At 36.1% G+C, this 26,055-nt stretch overlaps 1 long non-coding RNA gene across 1 annotated transcript in view; it reads left to right on the forward strand.

The window, feature by feature from the left end:
* LOC138166773 (uncharacterized) overlaps window positions 1-26,055 on the forward strand; it is a 96,089-nt gene that overhangs the window by 26,366 nt on the left and 43,668 nt on the right. Inside the window, exon 2 of the long non-coding RNA XR_011169728.1 lies at window positions 23,364-23,504. This is a non-coding gene — a long non-coding RNA (uncharacterized lncRNA). The remainder of the gene's footprint in view (window positions 1-23,363; window positions 23,505-26,055) is intronic.

Here is a 26,055-nt window from a genome sequence, read left to right on the forward strand (position 1 = left end):
TTTTCCCCCTTTTCAAGACTAGTATAACAATTACCTTTCTCTACTCCTGCTATATTTCTCTTATTCTGCAAATATTAAAAAGGTTGCCAGGAGTCCATCAGTTTTATGTCTCCAGGCTTTTCTATAGACATATATAGTTTTCCAGGCTTTTGATTTGAAATCATGGAGAGGGATTGTCTTATGACCATCTCACTTATACTGGTTTTTCAGTATAACGAAAATAATTAACCCTGCTCACTAGTTTTGTTCTATCCTTTCCATTCCAAAGACATTCTACTTGGTGAAGAAAAGAGAAGTAAAATAAAAGTTGGTCTTCTTCCCTAATTTCATGTCCACCAAAATCAACAATACTATCACACCTTTTATTCTTCCCTGGCTCCCAACCTAGCTAAAAGTCAACCAAATGAAGAAAACCTTTTTCTCTCTGGTTTTTTTCTTTGGAATTCACTATGGAATTGAATGCTTCTCATACAGTTCTTACAAGACTAAACTACTCTTATGAATCCATCCCCTTATTTATTTTCCCTTGAATCATCCATGTAAGCCTTTATAAAATTTGAGTTTGTCAGAGAGAACCCTGTACAGCTACATCATTAGGCAATTTCTCTTTTGCCTTTTCATCACAATTATCTTTGTGTCCTTGCAATATGATGACTGAGTATTTTTCATTCCTTTGGGACTAACTTCCCCTTCCAAATAAGAGTCCACTAGATCTTATATATTTTTTCTCTGAATGCTTGAACTCTCCTCTCAACGAATCTGAAATATATTTCAGATATGTTCTGCCTGCTGCTATTCTATCTTAGAGTCTATGTGATCATTTTCCCCAAGGTTCAAATCATTTCTAATTTGTCATCCAGGTTCTACTAATTAGTAAGAATCCACTCCAGAGGGGCAATACCTCTGGAGTAAATTCCTACACTGTTTAAATATTATTTCCAAATAACATTTATAAAGTGTTCTCTCACATTTTTCAGGAACAACTTAAGATTATATACTACTTCTAGATTTTTTCATAACAGTTATATTCTTCAGCATGTTACAATAAATTACATACCAAAATAGTTCATAATAATCAGTGAATGGTACTTTCTTTTTTTTCTATATTTTCTAACAAAGTATGTAGTATGGAGTTAATTGTTCTTTGAATATTTGATAGAATGCACTCCTACATTCATCAGAGAATGTCTTCTCCCTCTGACACTGGAAATTAATTTATGCCTCAATTACTTTTTCTGAGATTGGGTTAATCAAATTATGTATTTCTTGCCCTGTTAATCTGAATATTTTATAATTTTGATGGAGTAGAAAAGACAAGATTAGATTAAATAAACATTATATACACATACATGCACACATGCATATATATGCAAACACATAGGTACATACATATGTGTGTGTTCAAATGGCATGGTGCCCAAGTACTTAAATGAAAAGCTTACTATGTAACCAATATTTTGTCTAAGAATCTGAATTTTTTTCAAAATATAGCTAAAACATTTCCATCTGAAGTGTCCAATTTTAATTTCTACATTTAGAATTTGGGTAAACACTACTAATAACAAGAAAATTTATGCAGTTAAGTTTTTTTCTTTATTATTTTTACTTTCATCAGGACAATACTGTGTTTGGTTTTTGACAAACTATTACAGGGGATGTTTTTGTTTTGTTGTTGTTAAGTTTAGTTGTTGTTTTTGTTTGTTTGTTTTGCTTAATTGTTTTTTTTTCTTTTATTTAGACATGTGATTTCTTCAGTATGAGGTATTTTTGATATGGAAATTCTGTACACTAATCCAGGTTCAAAATGTGTCCTTTACATAGAGAGTCAGGGAGTTGTCTTGGGCACTGAAAGTTTAAGTAACTTCCCTAATTTCACATAAATGCCAGAAGCAAAGAATGAACCCAAATTTTCCTGACCCCTACTCCCAGCTTTATATCCACTGTGTTATTCTGCCTTTCATTTAAAGGTTAATATTATCCCAGTATTTGAAAACATATTTTTCTTAATTGGTTATGAAAGTTTGATTATTGTTTTCAAAATGAATCAGAAGGTTTAGTTGCTAAGGTTTAGACACATGGAAATTCTGAGCTTTGGTAGTAAGACCATTTAGCAATTAACTGTGCCCTCAAAAATCTGAAATTACTCTCAGGGTGGAAGAAGGATGCTCTTTGTTATTTTCAGGTAACTTCAAAATGGCAAAATATAGCTTTTCACAAGCTTTCCCAAAGGCATAGGAAAAAAAAAATGTTTAGGCCCAGTGTTAGCATGGAAAATTTCAGCTCAAAAGGATATATTATTGGGAAGTTATGAGTGAGTGAAACCTGAATGTTTGTAACCACAAGCTTTCTAATATATTGTAATATCCTGGGGGTATTCCAGAGGACTTAAAGAAAGTAGAATGAAGTGCTTGAAGGGAAATTTCACCTTTTATTCTATTATGAGATTTAAAACATCTCAAACCACTAACTTTATTCCCCAGCAGTTCCAAGCAGCCAGGTCCCTTAAAAAAACTCTTTAAAAAGTAGTTATAAAGCATACATATGGTTTTGCTCTCTACAGGTCTTTTACTCTCTGGTCAAATCTGAACTAAACTGATTCTAAGTTTGTAATGCGCACTTCCTAAGCCGCACTCTCTAAGTGTTTTAATGCATTATAAAACTTACCATAATGGACTATGTAATAAGATCTTGACTTCATAGAGTGTCTCTTATGAACAGAATAGTTTACACTTGGAGTATAAGGAGCCCCCCTACTCTAGAATCATAGAGGTAGTGTAGTATAATGGAAAGTGCACTGTGCTTCAAGTCAGGAGATCTGAACTCAAATCCCATCTCTCCCATCTACTTGTAGCAGTCTAACCTTATAAAATGGAATTCAATATAAATATGTAAGTCATTCAATTTTTCAATTTTTCTGTTTTCTTCTCTGGAGGTGAAAATAATAATATTCACCCTACCTACCTCAGGAGGGTGCTGTCAGAATGAATTAATCAATCGACCAACCAAAAATCATTTAGTAAGCACCTACTATGTGTCAGAAACCGTGTTGGGATCGAGGATGCAAAAAACAGAATATCCTCAAAGAGATGACATTATGTCAGGGAGAATATAATATATACATAAAAATACATATAAAGTATATGTCATATACCATATATATGTATATATTTCATCAGAAAAGGTTCTGTGCTCTATGAGCAAAGCAGAATTGAAGTACCACAAAAAATATGTGAGACATGCAAATTTAGAGAATCCACCCCAACTGTTCTTACGGACTATTTGTGTCCAACCCATGGCAGAGCATGCCGCTCTCTTATTGATCCAATCAGCCACAGTTGGTTCATTGTAACTTGACTCTAACATAGTGATGTCAATTTGGTCCCCTTGGAGAATAAAGAACAACAAGCAACAATGTAAAAAGTATATATAAAATTTAATTTGCATTTCTGGCACTAACATGTAGAAAAGTCAGGAAGGGCTTGTTGTGGAAAATAGAACCTGAAGTTATCTTTCAAGGAAACAGTGAATTCTAGCATTCAAAGGAGGGGAAGAAGTGCTTTCTTAGTAGGGGCACAGCATGTAGAAAGACACAGAGATGTAAGATCGAGTGTTATATTTGAGGAATCACAAGTCAGTTTTATAGACTATAAAGTGTGTGAAAGGGATGCAATATATTTTTAAAGAGATGCAGCATCAAGTAAAACTAGGTTGGGAAGGCCTTGAAGTGTGAAAAAAGAAGTTTGTGTCTGATCTCGGGGGTAATAGGGAGGTACTGCAACTTACAGAATTGGTAAGATACTAGAAAACATGCTTTAGGAAATTCATTTTGGCAGCTGTGTGGGGGACAGATTGAAGAGCAGAGTCTTAAGGGGGAAGGATGTATTAGGAGACTACCAAAATGGTTAAGGAAAAAAGTGATGAAGGCCTGAAGTAGGATAATATTTTTGTGGGTAGAGAGAAGGGGATTCAACCAAGAGGTTTTGTGGAGATAGAAATAAGAAGACAACAAATTATGTATGTGAGGTGAGGGAAATGGAGGAATTAGGATGATTCCAAGTATGAAAACCTGGGTGACTAGAAAGATTTTATTCCCTCAAGAGAAACAGGACAATTTGAAAGAGTGGTTTTGGGGATGAAAGATATTGACTTCTGTTTTAGACATGTTAAATTTGAAATGTTCACGGTACATCCATTTGGAAATGTTCAATAAAGAATTGGTGATGTAAGACTAGACTTTAGGAGAGAAAATAGTAGTGGATATTTAAATCGGAGAGATATTTGAAAAGAACATTATATCTAGACAATTAAAATAATGGGAACTGATGAGATCACCAAGAGAGTCAGTAAAGAGAAAAGAGATGAATCAAGACAATGCTGTGGGGGATATTTATACTTTTTTTTATAAGTCATTTCAGTCTTTTCATGACCCCATTTGGGGTTTTCTTGGCAAAGATACTGGAATAACTTGTCATTTCATTTTCCAGCTCATTTTACAGATGAAGAACTGAGGCAAATAGAATTAAATGCCTTGCCCAGGGTCACCCAGCTAGCGAGTCTCTGAAGCCAGATTTGAACTCAGGTTTTCCTGACTCCATGCCCAGCATTCTATCCAATGTGCCACCTTAGCTGCCCATATACCTACATTTAGGGAGTCCTGGTATAGATGTCAATCCAGCAAAGGAGCCTAAGAATTAATAGTCAGAGAGGTAGCATGTTTTCCTACAATTCTTGGTATGAAAGGGAATGCTCATGCAGTTTACTTTGCCCAAGCTTAGCTTGGTACAATGAAATAGTCAGTCATCACTCACACAGGGACATATTGATCAATGGTGTGATTGAAGGCACAGATGCCATACTTGTCAAGTCATCAGTAACAAAAAGCTTTGAGTGATAGTTAAGGTATCATATGCTGATGTGACATCATACAGTAGCATTGACACTAGTTCTGGCAGAAGAGGATCTGAGTTCAGATAGTTCCTCTGATATTTCCAATTTGTATGACCTTATCCAGGTTCTTTAATCTCCAAGGATCTCAGGTTCCTCATCTACAAAACAAAATGTTTGGACTAAATGGCTTTTGGGTTTGTTTCCAACTTTAGATTTATAATACTTTGATATTTAGACTAAAACAAAGAGAAAGATCAAATAAGATAAAAATTCAGCAATAATGATTATAACGTTCTTCTCAAATTAAAAAGAGAAGCTTCATAAACATAAAAACGGGAACAATATTGACTGAAGGAAAGTGAAAAAGGATTTGTGACTTCTAGTGGACTGCAAGTTCAACATGAGTAAACAATGTGACAGGTCTTGTAAAGTATCGCAGACTATCCTAGGCTGCACTGAAAAGCAAAGTGTCTAGAAAAAGGGAAGGAATCAGTGGGCTATACACTATCATTATTGGGCCACAATTGAATGGTTGCCACATTTTGGAAAGACATAGAAAAGTTGAATGATGCCAGGGAGGAAGGAAGGAGGGAACGAAGGAAAAAAACAAATAAATAAATGAAGGAAAGAGAAGGTAACGTAAGTGGAAAAAAAGGGAATGGTGGAGAAATGAAGGGATTTAACAGAAAAGTAAAAGAAGAGCATGAAATACTGGAAATCATATTTAGAGATTTTTTTAAATAATTCTTTGTAGATGCATTAAAATACATTTTGTATTAATAAATTAAATGTCTCATTTTAAAGAAGAATCTATTTAAACCCTTAAAATATGTAAAGAATGACACTGCTAAGTGACACAGTGAATAGAGCGCCTGCCCAGGAGTCAGGAGGACCTGAGTTCAAATTCAGCCTCAGACACTTAACACCTACTAACCATGTGACCTTGGGCAAGTCACTTAAGCCCAATTGCCCTGCCTTCCCCCCTCCAAAAAGCAGAAAAAAATTGTAAAGGATGACCCTTTAACAGATTATTCTCTATTATCCAACATACAATGCCTTTTATGAAACATAGAATCTTTGACACTACTCAACAGAATACATTGAGAATGAAATTATAGGTCCTTTTACTCAGATTATGAAAAAGTTCAACTTGTTATTGATACTTGTTTTTAATTTTTGATAACATGTAAACATTCATTTCCCTTCCCACAATGTGTCTGAACAGATAAAGTATGAAATTCTATTTTTTCAAGTTTCTATGTCCATACTTTTCCTTTGCACTGGTAGATTTTTTGGTTTTCTCCCCTGTGTTAGCTGGTATCTGTATAGCTTCGAGGGCAGGCTGTGGCTCCATAGAATGGGAAAGTGGCAGCCTCACGGACAGCTCTGAGAGGATGATGTTAGAGGCAGCCCTATATTGGAACACTACCATGTTTCCCTGATAATAAGACACTGTCTTATTATTTTTTTTTGGACAGAAAAACACCAGAGGGCTTATTTTCAGGGGAGGGCTTATTTTAATGAATATTGACAGCAATTTTAATAAACAGGTAAATGTGAACAAAAAAATGTACCTTTATTCAATAAGCAAATCACTGGGGAAGAACAGCATGACGCGCTCACTGCTGCAGCTCTGATTGGATGCAGCTCAGAGCGCTGCATGCGTTTCACGGGGAGGGGGTGGGGAGGGATGGGGATGGTGCATACAGAGGGTACCGTAATGTAGCGTGTAGCTCAGGGGATCACCTTCACTACAGTAGCAATCTCAATAGGGCTTATTTTCAGGGGAGGGCTTATTTTAGAGGAATCTTACACAGTAAGGGGAAGGCTTATTTTCGGGGTAGGTCTTATTATCGGGGAAACACGGTAGGGACTTTGAGGCAAGAGGCATAGGATTGTCCTGCTTTTAATCCATCAACAACATGGATTTGAATGGCAATGTAAAGCTTTACAGCATTGTTTTCTTCCCTTCCTGTTCCAAACACTTTTCAAGCCAATGCGCTAAAAAGAGTACTATGTATTTTTGGTGAAGGTTTTTATTTTATTACTATGGTCCTCCTACACTGCCGGGAGGGCCTGCCTGCCAGAGGTGTTGACTGCCTACTGTATGTTTCTGATTACTTCCGCACTGAGCTTTGAAATCTGATTGCTCACTTTCATTTCAAAAGATCTGTTCTTTTTAAAGAATAGCTCAGGCTGAATTTAAGCAGAAATCCTCTCAGGTACAGCTCTGCACTACCTAAAAAGAGAAATACCCAGGATGAGATAGAGTTGGGTTTTCTTTTCCAGGAATGAAACCAAATCAAGAGGTGAATAACCTTAGGCATTTTATTTCACATGATTACAAGGTCAATTTGTAAGTAGTATATTCTAATGGAATATTAGATTTTAAGTAAAGAAAGAAAATGGCTACACCTTCCAGTGGCATTGTAACTTTAGCTTATCTACTGAGAGACATTTGGTGCATTAAGTTTAACACACACATTTAAATAATAATACAAAACATGGAAAGGAAATAGCACTACATTTCAGTGGTACTGAATAGTTTGTTGTTCTGTATTTGGAAGGATACCTTATCCTTTAATGGTGCCAGGTGTATGGCACAAGAAGGTGTTTCTGAAGGACACTGCTGGAAACCAGGGATATTCCTACCCTGAGGGAACATCTATTTTTAAGTGGGAAGGAGATTTTCTGTCCCTCATTTTAGCTGAATGATTTGGTGCCTTTCTCTATAAAATCTCCATTTGTTCACTTCAAGCAAGAATTAGCTGCAAGTATAATTAGTGAAATAACTTCCACTAATCTTGATTTACAGGAGCTCACATTTTGCTCTTAATATTAAATAAAATATTAAAATGTGTGACTATTTTATATCATCTGCTTTTAAAAAAACTCAGTTATTTTAATCAATATACTTATTTTAAGTAAAAGCCATTTAATCTCCTGACTTATACATTAACCTTCCATTAAGTATTAGTGAAGAAGTTAAATGCACCTTAGTCAATAATGCTAATGCAGGAACTTGCATTACCTATGGAGAAATGTGTATTCATATTATGTTAAAGTGGCTATTCTTAACGATTAGCCATTATGTGTCAGGAAACTGATAATAAATTTGAAATATTCCATAGGAAAATGAATTATAATGTTGAAACTGAGTTCTCTGTGCTGTAATAATTTTGAAATGAGGTCATCTGCTTATTCTGGTCAGTGCCTTTTAAGGCAATGATATTGAAGTGATGAAGATACCCTTGGTGATACTTTAACCTCACCTTGTAGTTTCACATCTTGGTGGGTAATAAATGAGGCTGCTAATTGAACTATATGAAACTGAAACATATGAATCTAACTGAAGGTAGCTGTAGCTTGAGAATGCATTTTCTCTGTATAAATAATCTACCGACATCTATATGTGTCTTATCGTAAAGCAAAAGCTCTGTTTTATTCTCTCTCTCTGTATGTATATGTATATATGTGCATATATATATGACTTTATATGTATGTGTGTATTGTGTGTATATATATATGTATATATATATATATAGAGAGAGAGAGAGAGAGAGAGTACAAAAAGAGAAAAGGTATCCTTCAATTGTATGTGTGCTTTTTGTCTCACATGATTTTCTTTTCAGAACTTTCTGTCTAGCATAGTGATGTCATTTTTACCCTCTTCAGAAAGGAAGGACTGCAACTGACCTTTCCAGGCTTCTTTTTCTTTAGGCTTCTTGAAGCAGTATTAGAAATATATGTGTGTGTGTGTGTGTGTGTATCTGTGTGTATGTATGTATGTCTGTGTGTGGTAGGATATGGGATTTGCTAGATAGAGAGAAACTATAAAGCATTAATTCTCTTTTGAGGGTTCCCTCTCCCTTTTTTTTAAGCAAGAATGGGCATGTCTCCTCATACCTGTAGGCCTTTCACAATGTCATCTTATGCAAACATATATAAACACATTCATAGCCTTAAAGGCTCACTGACAAAGAATTTTCAGCCTTTGGGGGGGGGGGGGTATTAATATTGGTGTTTTGAAACTTGATTGAAATTTACTTACTCCTGCACTTTACCTTTAACTGCTACCTCTAGGTGTCCTTGCAGGACCTCATGAGAAGAAGCTGATCTTTTGTGTGTTATTTTTTTAAAAAATGAAATCACAAAAACACATTCTAGATCAGATTAGTCAGAAAGGTCCATGATGTGCCACCAGAAGCAGGGGGGAAAAAAAAGAAAAAAAAAACAAGGATATGAATTAAGGTCTTAATTCTCTTTTGGAAATAATGTCTATAATACTACAGATAATTATTAACAAAAATCAGGAAAGTGCCCTGAATTACATGCTGACTTAGAAGTAATTCTCAGCTTCAGTTCACCTCCTACTCTTTTCTGTTTTTTTTTTTTAAGAAATATCTTCCACTACCCCTCACCTTTACTCTTAACAGTGATTCTCCTCATTATTGAAAGAAAAGTCATTACTTTGGGTCCAGTTCATGAATACTTAACTGAGGGTTAATGTCATTTCTTTTTGGCCATTATTTCTGCAAGTGCTTTTATTTGAGACACTTAAATATTTAGAATACTGAGAATCACAGAGGTGAAATTATCATCAAGCAACAACTTCTACAGTCAGAGAATTGGCACACATGAGGTTGATGAAAATGTAGTCACTGCTATTACTGTTATAAAAAGGTACACCTGTTTATTCCCATAAATTTTCATGTAATCTGAAGATTTATGGGTATTGGATTTCAAAAGGGCCCTGTCTTCAAGCAGGAAAATAAGGTGGGTGTTCATAAAATATATAAAAAGATAGACATAGATTGCAGGCATATGTATAGACATTTCATAGATTAATCTTGGACTATTGTTTTGGTCACAAAATTTTCAGTTAAAGGGCTTTATAAACATGTGGCAATATGTGGGCCTTATAAACATGTGGCAATATGTCCTGTAGTACTTATTTTCTTTGTCACTGAATATTAAGTTGGTGATAGGAGTTTTGGATCTGGGCATGCCTTGAGGTTTGCTACACTGTCAGAAGACCCAGAAAGGTACAAAATCATTTCACTCTATAAGGACATCTCCATCATAGGATGCTATTCTTGTTATCTTACTGGGAGTTCTTATAAGAACTGAAAGTCTGAGTGACAAACTGCACAGAGAGCTCTAGGCACTATGTAAGTCACTTGAAAAGTAGTAGGTGAATATAAGTGTAGGCTAGTGTAATGTCATGAACTTAGGGGAAAATAATTGAAACCCATGCTGCAAGTCTACCAGCTATGGCCCAGGAGAGATGCCTAAAATTCTTCATAAACCATTTCCTAGAAACAGCAGACAAGTGGGTTGCAACTTTGAACAAATGGCCAACAAATTACTAAGCAATATTCACAAGAGTATTGGAACCAAAATGGGAAAAAATGGTGTGGTTCTCTGGGACACACCTCAAGTATCTGCACATGGAATAACAAAGGCACTTCTGCTAGCATACCTTAAGAGAAACGTAACAAAATATTACAAATACCAAAAGAAAAGAATGAAAAGGCTCAATGGACTGCTCTGTGAGAAGAGACTTTAGAAGAATTGATGCTTCAGTCTGGCAAGATAAAAGATGAAGTCGAAGAGGAATTATTACAATTGAAGTCTTTAAAACTCTGAGGGATTTGTAGAGAGTGGACACAGATTCATTTCCTAAGTCCTGAAATATGAGAACTCCTTGAAGTTCAAAAGAGATCACTTAAATAAATAAAAGTATTATTTTGAATAACAGGTAGTAAGTGTATGGAATGTTTTACCTCAAAGAGAAGATACAGGATGATAAATAAATAAGTAACTCCAATATAGATTTAGGGGAAAAATCATATATGATAGATCCATAACAGACTATTAAAGGAAAGTAGAGAAATTGGGGACTAATGTTTTCTATTTGAGTCATAGAGAGTGAACATGACCTCTCACAAAACATTGCTTGATGCCACTGTCAGACATGATACTAGGAGAGGTGGGTCACAGTGACCCAGTCTGACATTTCTTGTGTTCTTATATTTCATATATTTTTCAATGGCACCACTATCTACAGCCTTAGGAAGGAAAGCTGCAGGAAATCCCTGGGGCTATTGAATATGTTTATTGTTGCATAGAAAAAATGAAATTTGCAATGGAAGGGTAATATATGTGAACAAAGCCAAGGGAATACTCAGGGAGAAATTTTTGTTAAAATAAATAAGAGAAATTATCTTTCGTGTAAATATCTATATTACAAATAATGATCAAAGACTCCATTAATTGATTTTCATTGGTCATACTAATTTGAAAAATCATACACTTTCCTTTGCTTCTGGTAAAGTGTATTTTGTTGAGATGCCATAGCATTAATTTCTCACAGCTCTGCCCTAGTTTAAAGTTAAAAATTTCTATATGCTGTCACCCTTTTCCAATCACCAGAGTACTATGAAAAGTAACCAATTTCATGAAATATAAAATAAATTTAAGTAATAAATATGTTTGGATGACTAAAACGCCTTAAAAAGTCATACCTAAAAGTTAAACAAAACCTGCTATATCCAATCACTTCCCTAAAATGTTGTCCCATAACCTTTGTCCCTTCTTCAAATTCAAAACCTACTCAATTTCCAAGTCCTATCAATTCTACCTTCTAAATGGCTCTACTTCCTCTCCTCTCACTTCTCAATTTCTTGCAATTTAATTTCAGACATCACCATTCATTTCTTTTTAAAGTTACCATTGATCCTTTATTGCCTAATCTCTTGGCCTTATGTCAAATCCTCTTTCTCGAGAGACTCTCTTTATATGATGTAATATTAGTGACCATACTCTTCACCCAGTTACCCCCTATCCTGGGTTTTGTGGCACTGCTCTTTCTTGTTTCTCCTTCTAGCTGTATTCCTACTCTGTGGATTATCTTCCATGTGATTTCCTCTAACTATGGAGTGTATCCCAAGACTCTGACCTTAGCTTTCTCATTTATTTCTCTACAAACTCCCTTGGAGACCTCATGTTCTATCATTGGTTTAATTATCTCTATGCAGATCACTTCCAGATGAATGTATCTAGGACAAATCTCTCCTTATCTCCAGTTCCTTATCACCAACTGACTATTGGATACTGCCTATTGCATCCCTAGGCATTTCAAATTCTATATGTTCAAGACAGAACACATTTTCTTTCTCCCAAAACCAATCCCTCTTCCTAATCTTCCAATTTCTGTCTAAGTCACTACCATCATTACAATCACATACTCTTGCACCCCAGAATGATCCTCACTTTTCATTCTCTTTTACTACCATATTCAATTAGTTATCAAAGCTTGTCAATTGTACCTCTTAAAAACCTCTTCTATCAATCATTTTCTATCATTCCTCTTCTCTGAACATTCACTAGTTCAGGCCTTCATCACTTTTTTTTTGCCTGTATTATTACAAAAGCTTATTACTTGCTTTCCCTACTTCAAGTATCTTATCTCTTTAATCCAAACTGCTTAGTGCCATGAAAAGTGATATTCCTAAAACACAAATTACACCATGCTATACCCTTGTTCAAGAAACTCCAATGGCTGCCTAGTGCCTCTAGGAATAAATACAAAATTTTCTATTTGACAGTTAAAATCCTCAACAATGTTGCTTCACCTCATCTTTTCATATTTATTCTTCTCACTAAAACCATTCCTTTTGCTTTCCTTAGAATTTATTGTAAACCTAAATCTTATCTTGATGTAGGTATGCCAGTCTTTGGCTTCATCTTTGGCTACCTTGAATTTTTCCATGGCCTTTCTCTATATGCCTTTAAAAAAATCTAGGGGCAGCTAGGTGGTGATGCAGTGAATAGAGCACCAGCCCTGGAGTCAGGAGGACCTGAGTTCAAATCTGACCTCAGACACTTAACACTTACTAGCTGTATGACCTTGGTCAAGTCACTTAACCCCAATTGCCCCGCCCTCCCCCTTCCAAAAGCAAAAAATAAATAAATAAAAAATCTAAATTGATCAATGAACTCCCCTGAATCAATCTCTTGACATCTGCCCCTCTTCCTCATCAGAATTATTTGTTCTTCATTAGAATTTCAGTGAGTATCCCCATTCTTCCCCTTAAGCAAACTTCACCATAGAATTCCAGTCATGTCTCAGTCATACTCCTGAGACTGAATTTACTACCTTCGATAATAGCGTTTAGACAACAACAGGGCAGGGCAGGGTGGAGGGGAAGAAATACAAAATGTTTCGGGGGTAGAATTGGCAGGACTTGGCAACTGAGTAGGTTTTGAATTTGAAGAAAAATGAGGATATAAAGGTGACTTTTGAGCCTGGTTTATTGGGGAAATGACAGAAGCTCAAGAAGGAACAGATTTTTAGGGGAAAATAATATTTAATTTGGAGCATACTGAGTCTGAGTTGCTTGCTATGATAACTACCTACAAATACCCACTAGGGAAGTGAAAATCTATGAATCTGAAGCCCAAGGAGACAAAAAGAAATACAAGGCTAGAAATACTGATTTGGGAGTCATAGATAGAAATGCAATTGATGAATCCATAAATAAATGACATTGCTAAAGTTGGAAGGGACATAAAAGAAGAGAAATAGAAGGACAAGGACAGATGGGGGGGGGATGTCATATTTAAGATGTAAGAGGAGAAAGAACAAGTGAAGGAAAAAGTACAACCAAGAAAGGTATAAAATACACCACCAATTTACTGGTGATCATGAAATTCCCCCTCAAACATCTAATCCAATTAAGGTAACAATTTGTTCCCTAAACCTATATCTAGGAGAGAACAATGTCTTCTAAATTAAGGATACATAATGATTAATTTCAATAAAGCAATAAATTGGAATCTTCTGTATTTTTATCTTTGAAATTGAGTCATTTTGTTCTATTTATACTATCAAACCCTACCCTTCCTTAGTATAGGTCCTTTTATTTTGCTTTTTGGAGGGCAATTGGGGTTGAGTGACTTGCCCAAGGTTACACGGCTAGGTTTTTGTGTAAAGTGTCTGAGGCCAGATTTGAACTCAGGTCCTCCTGACTCCAGGGCCAGTGTTCTATTCACTGCACCACCTAGCCTCCCCTATAGGTCCTTTTTAAAAGAAATAATTCATCATTATCTACACTGGGTAGATATAACTACATTACTTTAGAAATTATGGCTCATGGAACAAATACCTTTATCAACTTCCCAGTTTTGTATTGTTCTGATATCAATATTCTCCATCCTCATTGGCTGTCACAGATTTGGCAGTTTGTGAATGCTTTTTTTTTCATTATTTAATTCTGATTCCTTGACACTGGATACTATCTAGTTGGCTTTGATATTACAAATCAACCTAAGTGACTTACAATTTCAAAGGCAAATTTATAGAATTTTGAAAAAAATTATCCTCTGCCTCCCTTTTTTCTCTATACATTCTTTCCCATGATGATCTCAACTCTCATTGATACATCTTTATAAGTTTTCACCTTTATAATGTAGACTGCATAAATCTATATATTCTCCTCTCATCTTTCTCTCTAACGAGGCAGTATGACTTGGGGTAGAGAGTGCTGGATTTGGGGTCAAGAAGACATGAATTCAAATCCTGCCTATGACTAGAGGAATAATCATGGGTCAAATATTTAATCTCTGTGAGATTCAGACGTCTCCCTAAGATGGCAAGTTGGAGTGAGTTGTTCCACTGCAGAAACCATTTACAAATCTTTGGTAAAAACACTTAGAAATATTCTCTGAAAGAGGTCAGTCCTGTAAATGGGATAACCAAAGCTTCTTTCTTCCAAAGACTTCATTCTTTAAGAAAATTGCAATGACCTAGTATTTTACTATGCCAGAATGAACTGATTGGCATTCTTAATGGGGAAAAGGCAGAACTAACATATGTGACTTGACAAGTAATGAACACTGGAAAGATCATTCAATTTGCCAAGACCTTATAACCTACTGCTATAAGCTAGTCAATAGAGTAAACTCATTAACATTTTATTTATCTAATCATTGAATTGAATTTTTAAAATATTTATATATACAGATGTATTCCTTGGAACATTTTACCAATCTCTCCTTTTTGTCCCAGTTGAAAAAGAAATGTTCATGTTTTTCTTTACATGACAGTTTTTATAGCCCCTCCAACATATTTTTTTGAAAATACTTCTCATGCAGTCCCTATAAGGAGGGAAATTTAGTAAGATTACTTTTGAAATATCCTTACTCTTTCAATGTAGATTATACAATAAGTTGTTTCCACTTTATTTATGTGAATTTAAGAGATGATGATGTAGAGTATTCATTTTCAGCCCTTAAGGTATAAACAAAGACACTATTCAAGTTTCATAAATTCTTTTAACATGCCAGATGTAAAATCAATTAGCTGTGGTAGAAATATGGCCTCATATTTTAAGGACTGCACCATTCTAATTGCTTGCTATGCTGTTCTCTGTACCAGTAATATAAAGGGATTTGGACTTCAGCATTTTTCATTCCCCAGAATGTTCTAGGTTGACTTTTCAAGATGCCCTAACAAAAATGTGTTAAAGAAACTTCTTTAGATATTCAGAATCAGAAAAGAGAAGGCATAATTCCAAAGGAACATTTTGGAAATATCCCCCATTCTTTAATAAATAAGAGTGCATCAAGTCAACTCAACTAAGATCCCAAGATACCTTGTTATGAGAGTTCACAAATGGCTTGGTCCAGTATAAAGACCATTTGGGATTTATGTGTTGTTGTTGGTTTTTTTTTCATTTTGAGAATTTGTTTGAACAGATTTGTCATCTGAAAAGAGAAATTAATCACTATTGGCAGCACAGAAATATTCCTCAAAGTTTAGGTAGCTATTTACCTCCCCCTCCATGCACCCAGGCAAGTATGCATACATGTGTATGTGTACAATACACACACACACACACACTCACATAAACACATATACACAGATGAAGATCAGAAATCTGTCTATAACTTACAGTATTAAGAGACTTGCCTGCTATACTAAAATCTTGAATGACTTGTTCAGTCAGTAAACATGTATTAAATGCCTACTATGTGCCAAGCACTGTGCTAAGCACTAGGGATACAAACACAAGTAAAAGACAGTGTCTGTGATTGGGAAGCTCACAATCTGATGGAGACTGCTTGGAAACTTACCCAAAGCCATTTTGTCACAAATAAGTCTTGAACTCGGGTCTTCCTGATGCCTAGGTTGGTCTTTTCTCCATTAGTCTATTCTCTCAGTTACAAAATGACTGCAATCTTGTTTGTATCTCTTGGTAAGTATATTACGTCTTTTTCATTTCTGTATGTCTTTTCTCCTTCATTACACTGTAAGCTTCTTAAGAAAGTGTTCATTCTGCTTTATATCCTTCAGTCCTTTATAGTCACTGTTCCCCTGCCACTCCAAAATCAAGCTCTCGTTGATTGATTGAGATTAGAAGTAAGGGAAATTAATTCAGCAGGATTTTTTTGAGAACACCTTGAAGCCTTGTTAATATGTTAGAGTCTATAAAATCTATTGTATGAACTGGAACTAAGTTACATTTAAATTTACCCTACTTTGAAAATATTCCCAGACACATTTTATTTTCTTTGATTTTTGTTTTGGTGGGAGTGGGCAGGAATCTGGGATATGATCATCATGATCAATATGTATCAGGTTGTGGAAAGCCTTATTTGAGTGACAGGGAGAGAAAGATAAACTTTACCTGGTAGAGGGTTGCTGAATAATTTTTGAGCAAAGAAGTAAAAGATTATTTTGGAAGTAGTGTCAAGGTTGGTGTGGAAGTGGAGAAGGATAAGGTAGCAGAAAGATCTGTAATCAAGCTAATATAATGATAATTTGGTTGTGGTGGTGGTGGTCATGGGCAAAAGAAGGGGAGGAGTACAAAGATGGAATCTGTTAGATTTGGTAAATGATTCCATATGAGAGACATAACAGCAGGGGAATGCTCAAATTAATCCAAAAGTTGTGAGCAAAGAAGATGATGAATGATGATATCATTAACAAAAATGGTATTATCAGGAAGAACAATATCTTACAGGGAGAAAGATAATGAGTTTGTTGTGTGACATGCATGTGTTTTGAGCTGCTGATGAGACCACCAGGTATCATTTACATAGAAATGGTAGAGCCATGGAAATGTTCTTATTCATTCATTAAAAGAAAAATGTAAATAATCATTTGTTAAGTGCCTTTTACATACTAGGCACTGTGCTAAGAGTTTTACAGATATTATCTCATTTTATACTCATGATAATCCTGGGAGGTAGATATACAATTGAGAAAAAAGAAGCAAAGACTTGACAGGGTCACACATCCAATAAGTGTCTGAGCTCAGATTTAAACTTAGATCTTCCAGAATCTAGGCCCAGCACACTATATACTGTGGTATCTTGCTATTTCCTAGAGAAAGAATATAGAGAAGAAGTGGAAAAGGTATACCCTTGGGGAACACCAAAGCTGAGAAACTAGGAAGAGGATGAGGAGACAGTATTAATGAACACTGAAGAATTATGCACTTGTAAATGAAAAAGCAAAATAAAATAATAAAGATTAATAGGAGTCAATAAAAAGGCTATCCCCTGTTACTTGTTTAGTGGCTTTTAAACTATTTTTTTAAATTGAACTCTTTATTGAATATTAAGTGTATTCAAAGTATTGTTGCAATCTTTATCTTATATGTCTGGAAATCTTTTAATTTCTAGGCTGGCTATAGCTCTTCTAAAGAAAAAAAAAATAATAATGCCCTTCATTTACTTCAAATTGACACACCAGCCATTCACTTAATTAGGTGCTAAGATAACATTAAGTAAATGTGTGACCAGAAAAGGGAATGGGTCAGCCATGTAGTAAAATTACTGACAACAGGTGACTAGCCATAGTATCTCCCAAATAATGAAGAACCAAGAGAAAGTCTTTGCCCATTCAGATGATTGACATCCATGTTTTGCCCTCCATGTGTGGGTGTACTTCAGGATCTTATCCTGAACCCTATTATTTTCTATTTCAACATTTACTATTTTTGAAGATCAAATCATGTTCCCATGATTTCAATTTTTATCTCTATATGAAATGTGTGTGTATCTAACCCTAACCTTTCTTCTAAAATCCAGTCTTATGGAAAGAATGGCTTATTAGATACTTCTATGTGGAATGTTGTCTTAGTCGATATATCTGCAACTCAATGTATCTGCTCCCCATACCCCAAATACTGTTTTTTCCCTAACTTTGCTTCTTGTTGAGAGAAGTACCATTCTTGCAGTGACCCAAGTTCACAACCTCAGAGTCATCCTCAACTATTACTCTTCCTCATCCCATACATATGCAATAAATTGTCAAATCCTATGGATTTTATCACCAAAACATTTCCCACATCCATTCCCTTTTCTATATTAAAATCATATCCACCCTAGTTCAAATCTTTATCATCTCTCCCCTGAACTATGGCAATAGGTCTCTACCTGGTATGCCTTCCTCAGTTCTCTCTGTTTCTTCAATATATTCTCCACAGAGCTGTCAAAGTAATATTCCTAATCCGTACCGCTGATCATGTCACTAAATCACTTAAGAAACTACAAGGGATACCTTTCACCTCTGAGATCAAACAGAAACTTTTCTCTTCAACAGTTACCATTTTTTGTTCACAATTGGTTCTCAGGCTAACATTCCAGGCTACGTACACAATATTACCCCTCTGTATTGCTAGGCTGTCGAGGAACAAGCTTCCTTGCTATCTTCCATATGTAAGATTCCATCTTCCATGTCTTTTCCTTCACATGAGCTATTGACTCATGCCTGGACTCATACCAAGGATTAGTCTCTGCACTCTCCTTCAGTTCTCAGGATGCCTGAGCATTGTAGGCTTAGCTTAAGTGCTACCTCCTTCAAGAGGCCATTGTCGACTCTATCCCTTGCTATGGGTCCCGCTCCCATCCTCACTGGTCTAGCTATTTTGCATATATTTGTATTTATTTATCTGGGCACACATTGCCTTCCCAGTAGAATGTACATGCCTTCAGGCCAGAAATTGTCTTGTTTTTTCTTTGTATTCTCAATGCCTGTAACAGAGGCTAATACATAGTAGGTGTTTAATAAGTGCTTGTTGATTAACAAAATGCTGGAATCTCTGCTATAAAGGGGCTTTGGCTGGGGTGGGGCCAACACTGATTCATTATTTAGAGGATGTTAATTCACATCCTGATTCTGATGCTTACTGTGTGCCTTAGAGAAGTCACCTGACCTCCATGAATTTGGTTTCTTCATCTGTCAAAGGAAGCAATTGGATTAAATAATCTCTGGGTGTCTTCCAATTTAACATCTCTGATCTTATGACCAAACCAATTTCATGCTACAATAGCAAGGTCACTAGGCTTGGAATCAGCAGAAAGCTGATTTCAAATTTCGATTCTGACACTTATTGATTGGTTGATTGATCTTATCCAAATCACTCCACTTCTCTAAAAGTTGTTTGCTCCTTTTTAAAATGGAGATAATAATAAGTGTAGAACTTAGCTTTCAGAGGTGTTGTAAGGATAAAATTATCTTTTTTTTTCATTTTTTAAATGCTTTATTAACTTCTGATTTACATCATTCATTTCAGCCAGATTTTGGGTTACAAATTTTCTCGCCTTTTTTCCCCTATCCACTGCCCCAAAATAGCAATCCCACAGGATATCCCCTCCTCAAATCTTCTCTCTCCCATATCTTTTCCCATACCTCCTTCAACTTTTCCAGAAGGCGATGGTGGATCTCTATGCCCCAGTGCCTGTATATCTTATTTCCCAATTACATGTAAAATAATATTAATAATAGTGTATACATATATATATATATATATATATACAATTTAAACATTTGATTTTAAAACTTTTAATTCCAGATTCATTCCCTTCCTCCCTTGTAAGCCACCCTTAGTGGAAAGATAAGCAGTTCAGTATAGGTTGTACATGTGTAGCTAATGCAAAACATTAACACAGTAGATATATTGTAAAAGACGGACTCGATTTCCCTCCCTCCTATCCCACCTCGCACTTGTTCTATTCTCTACTTTGATCCTGTCCCTTTTCAAAAGTGGGTGCTTCCAACTTCCCTTCCTCCCAGCCTGACCCCCCTGCTATCACCCACCCTCTAATCCCCTTCCCCCCTACTATCCTGTAGGGTGAGATACCCTATTTAGTGGGTATTTCATTCCCTCCCCAAGAGAAATTCAATGAGAATAAGGTTGACCCATACCCTTTGGCCTTCCTATTCTTCCCCTCCATTGTAAACATTTTCCCTTGCCTCTTTTATATGAGATAGTTTACCCCATTCTGCCTCTCCCCATATCTTCTCATTATATTCCTCTCTCACCTCTTAATTTCACCTTGTAAGTATCATGCCTTCCTATTAAATTGCTCCTGTGCCCTCTGTCTCTGTATACTTGTAAACATATATACACACATTCACATAGGTATTCATATGCCCATATACCCTCCGATAAAGACACACACACACACACACACACACACACACACACACACATATATGTATTTCTATGCCCTTTATTTTTATACTGAGAAAAGTTTCATCAGTTACAATGATCATTTTTCCATGTAGGAATGTTAATAGTTCAACTTGGATAACTTCCTTATGATTTCTTTTCCCTGTTTAGCTTCTCATGTTTCTCTTGCTTCTTGTATCTGAATGTCAAATGTTCTATTCAACTCTGTTTTTTTCAGCAAGAATTCTTTAAAGTCCTCTATTCCAATGAATGACCATATTTTCCCTTGAAACGTGATACTCAATTTTGCTGGGCAGGTGATTCTTGGTTTTAATACCAGCTCCTTTGACCTCTGGAATATCATATTCCAAGCCCTTTGATCCTTCAGTGTAGAAGCTGCCAGATCCTGAGTTGTCCTGATTGTGTTTCCACAATATTCATATTGTTTCTTCCTGGCTGCTTGTAATATTCTCTCCTTGATTTGGGAATTCCAGAACTTGGCTATAATATTCCTAGGAGTTTTCTTTTTGGGATCTTTTTCAGGAGGTTATTGGTTAGATCCTTTCAACCTCTATTTTGCCCTCTGGTTCTAAAGCATCAGGGCAGTTTTCCTTGAGAATTTCTTGGAGGATGATTTCTAAGTTCTTTCTTTGATCATGGGTTTCAGGTAGACCAATAAATTTTAAATTATATCACCTGGATCTATTTTCCAGGTCAGTGGTTTTTCCAATGAGATATTTCACACTGCCTACTATTCTTTCATTTGTTTGGATCTGTTTAACAGCATCTTGATTTCTCATATAGTCATTAGCTTCCATTTCCTCCAATCTAACTCTGAAACAATGATTCTCCTCAGTGAGCTTTTGAGATTCTTTTTCCATCTGGCAAATTCAGCTTTTTAAAGCATTCTTCTCCTCATTGGCTTTGTGATCCTCTTTTGTCATTTGAGTTAATCTATTTTTTAAGGCATTATTTTCCTCATTCAGGCTGTTGACACTGATTTTGTAATTTTCTTGAATTGTTTTCATTTCTCTTCCCAATTTTTCCTCCACTTTTCTTATCTTCTTCTTAAGGTCCTCTATGGCCTGTAACCACCTCATATTTTCCTTTGAAGCTTTTGGTGCAGGAGTTCTGACTTCACTGTCTTCCTCCTGTTCCATGCTTTGATCCTTTTTTGTTCCCAAAATAGTAGTCTACTGTTGGATTCTTCTGTTTGCTTTGCTTCCTTTCCCTGATCATGTTGCCACTCAATTATTTGGCTTTTGGGCTTTTTGCCACAGTAGGACTCTGCTACCAGACAGAGGAGTTTCTTACCCAATGCTGAGGTTTTCTCAGCTGCCAGAGGCATTAGTTGGTTGTCCTTTCTGAAGCCTCCACACACTGTGGCAAGTTGGTTACACACCACAGGAACTCTACCCTATACTGCAATCCAGATCCAAGAAGGTTAAAGCAAGAGTGATTATCCTTCAGACTGGTCACTTGTTCCCGCTACACTCTGCAGGCCAGGAGCTGAAGCTGCCACATGGCAGCAGCTGCACCACAGCCCTCAGAAGCTTCTTGCCCTGGGGGCAAAAGCCTATGTGCTCTCAACTACTGGATCCCAAAGTCCACACTGCCCTGACCTCTCACTTTGTCCTTAGCATCTATGTGTTGATAATTCAGGACCACTACAGTTGCTGGTGATCTGGAGTCCCTCTTGGGGCTAAAGCCTGGGGTTGGAGCTGGGCTTGGCTCCCAGAAAGCTGCACTGGCTGATTCCTGCTGGCCTGCTGGGCTGTCCTCAGCAAGAGGTTAGCTTCTCTTGTCATTTTGTGAGTTCTGTAGCTCCAAAGTTTGTTCTTAGTCCCCTTTTACATGGATTGGAGCTGGTGGGACCTGGAGCCACACGGAGGCCTTGTTTCTACACTGCCATCTTGACTCCATCCCAGGATCAAATTAAATTATGGACATCAAGTTGTTGTTTTTAATCTAACAATGTTATATAAAGCAAAAGCTATTGTTAACAGAACGCAACATTTTGATATTGAACAATTACATTTCTGGGTCTATAATCTCTCACTTCTCTTCTATCTCTAACAGTTTATGACACTAAGTAATTACATTTAAATATAGGCTTTATACCAAGTTGATTGTGGATAATTTTGTTTCATATTAATTTTTCTGGTCACTGGATTTAGATACATTAATTCATCTAAGCAAATTCAGGTTATATTCAAAATTCAGCTCAGGCAGTGGTATTGGATGGAGATATAGAGACAGATAGAGACATATCTATTGACATATATATGTATATGTGTATATATATATGTATATATATATATGGAGAGAGAGAGAGAGGGCTTATAATAATAAGATTAATAATAGTATCCAGTACTTGAAGTTTGCAAAATGCTTTATAAATAATATCTCATATTATTTTGATAACAATCCTGGGAGGTAGGTGCCATTATTATTGTCCCCATTTTACAGAGAAGCAAACTGAGACTGAGAGAAGCTAGGTGACTTGCCCAGGGTCCCACAGCTTACTTCTGCTGCCAGATTTTAACTCAGGTATTGTTGCTTCTAGGTTCTGTGTAATATCTATTATTCCACCTAGTTGTTTTGTTATTTTACAGATTCTTGGCCTGATCTGGAGACACATCCTGAATAGGCTGCTCTGAGTTTTCTACCCATAGGAGACAGGAAGCTTTAGTAAATTGAGTATACCCTGCTCAACAATACCAGAGAAAAGGGCTATTCCCAGTTTACCTAATTATTTAATTCAATTTGGAGGATGAAAGATTTAAAGTTGGAAGGGACCTCAGAGGTTGTTAATCCACCTTCTTTATTTTAAGAATGAGGAAATTGAGACCCAGGGAGATAAAAAAAAATATTTCCCCAATGTTACAGAGGCAGTAAATATCAAAGACAGGATTCAAATCCAAGCCTCATTTCATATCCAGGGCCTTTTCTGCTGTACAATGAAGTCTCTCCCTTAACAAGTACTTATTAAGCACCTCTTTGTGTTAGGCATTATTCTAGGTGCCAAAGATACAGAAACAAAAATGAACTCAGCAAAAATGTCCCCTGGCTCCCAAGGAGGTTATGTCTACTGGCAAAGGAGTTGAGGAACAACAGAACAAAGCTACAAAGGAAACAACAAAGTAACAGGTATGAAAATCTTTAAATGCATAAGTAGTATTGGGGGGGGGCACAGAGTAGTTAGCAACAGCTGAAATTATGAAAGGCTTCCTTTAAGAGGTGGCACTTAAACAAGTGAATAGAACTAGAGATTCTAAAAAAAAGGAAGCAGGGGCAGAGTGGAATGCTGTGTATGATGTGTGACAAGTTGATCAATTTTTCTGGAATGTTGAGTCAATGAAGGAGAGTCACATCATCGGAATCTGGAATGATAGACAAGAGTCAGATTCTTATGGGTTTTAAATTCCAACAGGAATATTTTATATTTTTTCTCTTGTAAAAGGGAATCTTGGAGATTTCTGAGCAAGCTACATAGACCAAATTACATACTAAAATGGGCCATAGCTGACTTGCAATTGGTGAATTTCAACGGTTTTCAGCAAGTCAGTGATTGCATGTATTCATGTTTGCCTGAGTATATATAGTGTTTACCAAGAGTTTCCTTTCTCACATTGAGACAAGCCAAAGCAAGAATATACTGCAATTGGAATTCTAGGACTTATCTGAGATGTGACCTAGGCTATAATTTGCTGCTAGGGGAGAAAGTGATACAGTTTTTAAATGTTTGAGTATCACTCTGGAATGCTCCCTTTTATCCTAGATAATTGAGATGAGAATGTCAAATACATCATTAAGTTTTACCTTGATCTTAAAAGATTTGTGATTTTGTCACTGAGCATTGAATGAAACACTTTAGCCTGGATAATTTCCTTCAATTGAGGCTTATTACCTAAGTGATAAGGGATAGCAGTAACTTTAATGAGATAATCAATTATTTGGTCCAAAATGTTCCTTTTTTCTTAAGTAATAATCTGTAATCTATACACATGTCTCCATCTGATAAGACTATCCTCCTTTCTATCAAATTAAAAAGAACTTATTTACCTCTTCTCTTTAAGAGAAGATACAAAATGGAGCTGGTGGAAATCTATGTGTACTCTGATCTTTCAGCTGAAATTTTGGGAGTACATACACTCTATTTGTGTGACTTGTACATATTTGTTTGACTTGTACATACACACCTCTTGGAAGAAGAATACACTCAGCAAAAACTTTGCTTCCTTCCTTTTTCTTTTTTTCCCTTTGCTTTTCTTAAATTACTGAAGTGAGAAATAACCCAAATTGGTGTCATTTCTGCCACTTTATCCTTAAAAGCTTTTAGGGGTAAAAACAAAACTAGAGGGACTTTCTTCTTTCATTTTTCCCCCTCCCCTCCCCAATATAACCAGAAGGAGGAAAATGGCCTGAATGTATGCAATACTTATATGTTGTCAGATATTCATCATATTTATATGCTTTGCTGGCTTTTCTGCCCATGGTGATTTAATACTACATTAAAGTAGAACCTAGGAGGACATCATAAACAGTTCTTGTTTAAAGGGCATTGTGAAGGAGAGCCTTTAATCTGATTGATGAAATAAATGGAAAGTAATCTACCCTCTATTCAAAAGCTTGTTGATGATATGAAAGAATTCCTACTCAAGCAAGCAAGGCTTTAAAGAGAAAGACCTCTTTCATCCTGTCAGCCTCTCATTTTAAGAAAAAGTTAAGTTTTTCATCATGGTTCAGGGGAGTTCTTGTAAAACATTCATTGAAAATTTAAGAGCAATTACAGTGTCAGACAGCTAGAAAAATTGCTTTTACTGAGTGAGAGTTCTCTGACAGATGCATTGTGGGAGAATTGATTCTTTCTAAGGGATAAGTGAATTGTCATTGTTAGTCTCTTCTCATGACATCTAGCTAGATGTCATCTGCTCTGTAACCGAAGATTTGAATCAGACAACTGTACTCAACACTAGACAGTGTCTAGATTAGTTCAGCAAAGAAATAAGGTTTTACTCTGCATGGAATCAAATGAGCTTTTTTTAAAGATTGCAGATGAGCAGGTTTTATTTTTTTGGGGGGCAGGGGGGAGTTAGAAAAATTAAAAACAAATATTTACAGCAACTTCAGAAGGCCTGGATGTTTAACCTGTAAGGAAGTCTCTCAAATCCTTGTGGAAATCATATAAAGATCAATAGGATACCTACTGGCTCCATTAGCTTGATGTAAAAAGGGAGAGAGGGGACTCAGCTCTTCCACAAGAGAAGCTACATTATTCCAGGGATTATGTGGGATCAGTTCACTTTGCAGAAAAGAAGAAGAGAATGAAGATTCTTGGTGGGCCAGGACTGGAGAGAAAGGGCTTGTCAGGTAATCTAACTGATGATAAGAGAGGAGCTTACTGACTGGGAGGTGTCTCTAATTAGATGTTCATTAGCATAAGGGAAGGTGGCAGTTTTAATCCAGAGTTAGAGGCTGGAGAACTGAGAGTCAGAAAATAAACTGTCATTCACTCTTTCCTGAACTAATTGAAACATACTTACTTCTGTTTTTGTTTTTTAAACTGAGCATTGGAGGGGAGGATGGGTTTTGGTGAAGAAATAGATTAAACATGGGAAATATGAGTTTTTAAAAAATACGATATATATATATGTGTGTGTGTGTGTGTGTGTGTGTGTGTGTGTGTGTGTGTGTGTGT

The sequence above is a fragment of the Petaurus breviceps genome, unplaced genomic scaffold (genome assembly GCF_028583685.1).
Source record: "Petaurus breviceps papuanus isolate PSGF00001 unplaced genomic scaffold, PetGlider_PUasm1.0 226, whole genome shotgun sequence".
Classification (NCBI taxonomy): Eukaryota; Metazoa; Chordata; class Mammalia; order Diprotodontia; family Petauridae; genus Petaurus; species Petaurus breviceps.